General features: G+C 46.6%; 1 non-coding gene across 1 annotated transcript; it reads left to right on the top strand.

The window, feature by feature from the left end:
• Positions 1-2,377: 2,377 nt before the first annotated feature.
• LOC118092395 (5S ribosomal RNA) lies at positions 2,378-2,496 on the top strand. Its single transcript, XR_004693513.2, has one exon. It is a non-coding gene; the product is annotated as a 5S ribosomal RNA (ribosomal RNA).
• The last annotated feature ends 2,772 nt before the right edge of the window (positions 2,497-5,268 follow it).

Raw genomic sequence — 5,268 nt, 5'->3', positions numbered from 1 at the left:
GGGCGGGATATTGAGGGAGTGTTGGCTGTTCCCTAAACCCCATTGGCTTAGCCAAAGGGGGTGCAAGAGCCACCTCTGCTTCCTATTGAATTAACTGCTTGCCACTCCAAAAACAAAACAAAACTCAAAAACAGATGTAAGTTCATGCAAAAAAGAAGCTCTAGCGCTTGCACGTGCACTGATCAAAAGACATTTTGCAAAACCCAAGAAAGAAAAAGGATTTTTTGTTTTTCTTAAATGAGGAAATGTTTAATGCATACTTTGCAAGCTTTATGTACAGGTTTTTACATTAGTTGAACTTCTAAAGGTCACTTGTAACAACATGAATAAGGTTTCAAAATTGGACGGTTAAGAATATAAGATTTTACGGACGTGCATGAATAAGTATATAATAATAATGGAACGGGGAGGGGGAGTGGAGGGAAGTCAATTAAGATGTATGATTTAAATTTTTGATGATGATGTTCTTTTATTTTTTTGTTATTATAAAATTAATAAATTGCATCTAGCTTTGCACAAATGGCTTAGGATTTTTAACCTTGGGTCCCTTCTTCTTCTTCTTCTTCTTCTTCTTCTTCTTCTTCTTCTTCTTCTTCTTCTTCTTCTTCTTCTTCTTCTTCTTCTGTCAGTGCAACTGAGTTTAATGCCTCCAAAAGTCTGATGAGGAGGACTGTGGTCCCCGAAAGCTTGCGCCACTACAACCAACGCCTGAGCCTTTAAGGTGTCGCAAGAGTCTTATACAAAACAAAGAGACTTGTGTCACCTTAAACTTTATAAAAACCATACAGCTGCGCCCCTAATGCTCAAATTGCTTAAAAATCTTCGCCGTTATATCTAGGGTTGCCAGACTCAATAGAGGGCAGGACTCCTGTGCCTTTAATTGCCCTGCTCTCTTTTGAGTCTGGAAACCTTAAAGAGAAACCAGCAGACCCTTTGCTTGGAAATTAAAGAAAGGGTCTGCTGGTTTCTCTTTAAGGTTTCCAGATTCAAGAGAGAGCAGGGCAATTAAAGGCACAGAAGTCCTGTCCTCTATTGAGTCTGGCAACCCTAGTTATATCCTTCTTCTGGTTATCCTTTTCATAAAGTTAAGTCGCCTCGGGGAGGGTCTATTGCAAATAAACAAATAAATGATGGCAGTTTTGGGGCAAATGCAAAGCCCCCATGGATAGCGGGGATGCAATAGTAGGTGCAAAAAAAAAAGGCGCTGCCAACTTTTTCCAAAGAAGATTGGCAAGTTAAAGGAACATGCTGAAATGGCAAAATTGACAATGAGACTAGAAGGAAGAGACGACAATGAATTTAAAGAAGATTGGAATGACTTTATTGCATTTATACAGAAGCAATGTACACAAGTTAATACATTAGCAGGGTTCTAGAACTACTTGTAATTTTATTATGAATGGACAATAAGTAATTTTAATGGTTTTTTAAATTTACAATGGGCATGTGGTATGTTGATAAATAATGGAACCAAGGAAGGGACTAGGGGAAGTCAATCTTTTGGTTTGGTTTTGAATTTGTATTGTTGTGTTGTTTTATTTTTGTTATTTTTGGAAAATTAATAAAAATATTCCCAAAAAATAGGTTGCCAACTTTTTCAGCGGCCCCTGCTCCTCTGCCTTCCCTTCTCCAGCAATCACCAAAGCCTCCTAGTTTGCTCCCCTCAATTAAAAATATTGCAGGATCTCTCCCCCGCCCCAGTACAGTACAGTATTCATCCCAGGGCTTCTGCAATCCCCAGCTCTTCAGTGCACGCCGGGGAGGATGGGGTTAACTCTGTCTTCAGCTGAGATTTCAGAACGAGGCTGCCGGGAGAAAGAGCCGATTGCGCCCGACCGCGGAACTTCTGCGCCTCATTCCGGGAGGAGAGCCGCAGAGCTGCTCCGGACAGGGCGCGCTTAATGGACGCGCGTGCGCAAGCAGGCCGCGTCGCCGGGCGCTTACTCTTGTGGTAGCTGTCTCGTCCGCGCGCCGTTTTTTTCTGAGGGATGGCAGGGCAGCGCCACCTGCCGGCAGGAGCGAGGAGAGCACAGGCTCGTCCCACTTCTCTGACCACTGCAACCCACGCCAGAGCGGAGCGCAAAATAATAAAATAAAATAGCGGTGTTTTTTTTTTGCAGCTCTTGCACGGTTGCAATTCCGGAGGAAAGGCATTCGCTGCTGCATAGCCCCGGTTGCAGGTCCCAGCCCTTTCCTGCCTGCAAGATTTGGAAGGAGAGAAAGATTTGGAGGGAGAGAAAACAAAGGAGATGCAATTCTCCCCGGGCAGGCAGCACTGGGAGGCAGCCGGAGCACGGGGAAAAAGAGCTGGGTGGGATGCAAACTCTTGCAAAGGCGGAGTCAGGACTAGAAAAGGGCCATTGAAAGCTCATTTGCTGCCTACAGCCACACTACCCTGAAAGCACCCGATCCCGTCCGATCTCGGAAGTTAAGCAGGGTCAGGCCCGGTTAGTACTTGGATGGGAGACCGCCTGGGAATACTGGGTGCGGTAGGCATTTTTTGCATTGCCCCTTTTGCAACTCAGACCGAGGAATCCCATCTTTATCAAAGTCCACGGGCTTTTGCCTTGAAAGGCACATTTGATGCAGAAGTGGCTGGGAAATGCTCTCTCTTCCGTGTCACAATTTCCCCTGAAATTGCAGCCAGTGACACGCCACGACCCCAAGGGGAAATTCATGCGTGTGAAAAATCTGCATCAAATCTCCCTTTTAAGGTGTCAGAACAGTCTTTGGGTTTTGGAAAAAAGAGATGGTTCCTGAACTCTGAGATGGGAAAGTCGAAGTGACAATCAATGGGAGCAAAAGCAAGAATCCCACCATACATGACATTTCCAGGTGGTCTCCCATCCAGGCCTGATCCTGCTTAACTTCCAAAATTAGATGGCACCCAATGACATAACTCTAGATGCAGCTGCTGTTTAATAGGCTCATAGAACCGTCAATTTTTTAAAAAATTTTTGCATTTCCACTTCCATTTTTCCAAAAATCTACAGGCCTCTGAGTCACCTTGAAAGGCAGATTTGATGCATAAAGTTGCAACCTGATTTTTTTTTCACATGCATGCAGCCTGCATGCAAGGAGGTGCGCTTCCTAAGCTGTCTGCAATTTCAGGAGAAATTGCGAGATGGGTTGAGACGGTGGGAAGTGCATTTCACGCCCGACCACCCTTGAATGAGGATGCAGGTGCTCAGGTGCTCACCTGGAGAGCTTTTTCGCACCCCAAGCCCAAGCTTGCAGAGTTGCGCGCGCGATTCCCACAAAGCCATCTCGCTGCCTGTTGCATGTCTGAACCCATAGCCACGTGTTTCTGCACAAACAGCAAAAACAGGCCACAGGAAACATTTCCTTGCTCCGAAAGTGTTAAGGAGCTCAGAGCTGCCGCAGGGTTGTTCCTGGTCAAGACAGGACCTCGGGGAAAAGTTCTCCCGAAACTGCAGCTCCCCAAAGGATACAGGCAGGCGGGGATTTAAAAGGCAGCAAAATAGTACTTGGATGGGAAATAATGGATGCCGCAGGGCTAACTGGTACTAGCAAGACACACGTCCTTCATGCAGCGGATAGTTAATTAATCTGTGGAACTCCCTCCCACAGGAGGCACTGAGGGCCCCCAATCTGGTTGGCTTCAAAAGAGTATTGGACAAATTCATGGAGGGAGATTATTAGCACAATTCTTCTGAAAACCAGTCGGTGGAAACCTCAGGATCGGGGCAGGATCAGATCCTACTTGCATGTTTCCCACCATGGTTGGATGCTGGAGTGGATTTGACATTGGCCTGATCCTGGCAGGCTGCTCTTATGATCTGAGAGCAGATGGAATCAGGTGTTTTCAGGTTGATATGGACGCAGACAGCTTATTCTTAAATTATTATTAACCCACCCTGGAACCTCATGGCACAGGAACATGGCCGGCATTTACGTATAAGCTAAACAAGCCGCTAAACAAGCTATAGCTTAGGGCAGGCACCCCCAAACTTCGGCCCTCTAGATGTTTTGGACTACAATTCCCATCTTCCTTGACCACTGGTCCTGTTAGCTAGGGATCATGGGAGTTGTAGGCCAAAACATCTGGAGGGCTGCAGGTTGGGGATGCCTGGCTTAGGGCCCCACTCTCTTGGGGGCCCAAAAAAAGTTTCAAGGAGAAAAACTGGGTGTACGTTTCCAAAATATAAGATAAAAAACAAAATAAAACCTACGTGCAGCAACAACAGTGTTTTGTGTTGTGTCGGCTCCTATGATGTAAGTCATGGGCCCCGCCTGCTAGCCTGCTCCCTAAAATATCCCTGGTTTGCTCCTTTCCATATATAGGGTGCCTACATCAGGCATCCCCAAACTTCGGCCCTCCAGATGTTTTGGACTACAATCCCCATCTTCCCCGACCACTGGTCCTGTTAGCTGGGGCTCATGGGAGTTGTAGGCCAAAACATCTGGAGGGCCGCAGTTTGGGGATGCCTGGCCTACATTCTGCATGGAATGGTTGCACGGCAACACGTGCAAATGGCTTGAGATACCTATGAGGTCCATAAATTACCATATATTCAACACAAAAAACAGCGACAATTTGTTGTTGATAAAGGACAGCTGGACATATAAAGGGCCCCATGACCTTCAGTAGCTGAGGGCCTCATCAAACCTAAATCCGGCCCTGCATAGGAAATTTAGCAGCAGCAACAACACACCCTCCGTCCCTCCCACCTTCTCAGGGAAGTCTTCTCATTGCTTCATCAAGCAGCCGTCTTCTTGCAACAGAAAAACGGGCTGCTCAGAAGGTCTGCCTTTTAGGAGGAGCAGTCCATTGTGTCCACTGAGATAACAAGCTCCTTTTCTCTCTCCCTCAACTGTTTCCAGTCCAGTTGGTCATTATAAGAGCTTTAAGCACTGGTACTCTTATTTGTGTTTTTCCTTCTCCCTCCCCACCTCCCTTTCCTCGTGTGTCTTGGCTTGTAAACCAGAGATCAGAAACTCTTCTGAGTTTTTTATCGGCCTATGTTACAATGTCCCATGTAAAAGCCCCAATGCTTTTACATGGGACATTGTGACATGGGCCGAAAGGCAAAGGAACTGTGGAAATGCACGATTCGCTTCGATGGGAGCTTGTGCAGGAGACCCTCCAGGAAGAGGGTGCCCTTAAATACAGCCTTTGCCAACCTGGCGCCCTCCAAATCTTTTGGACTACCACTTCCATCAGGCTGTGCTGGTTGAGCCTGATGGGAGTTGCCGTCCAAAGCATTCAGAGGGCACCAGGTTGGCAATGGCTGCCTTAATCGGCCA

This window comes from Zootoca vivipara, chromosome 11, assembly GCF_965207765.1.
Source record: "Zootoca vivipara chromosome 11, rZooViv2.hap1.1, whole genome shotgun sequence".
Taxonomy (NCBI): domain Eukaryota; kingdom Metazoa; phylum Chordata; class Lepidosauria; order Squamata; family Lacertidae; genus Zootoca; species Zootoca vivipara.
The sequence above is the reverse complement of the archived record's forward strand: the minus strand, read 5'-3'. Positions and strand labels throughout refer to the sequence as shown.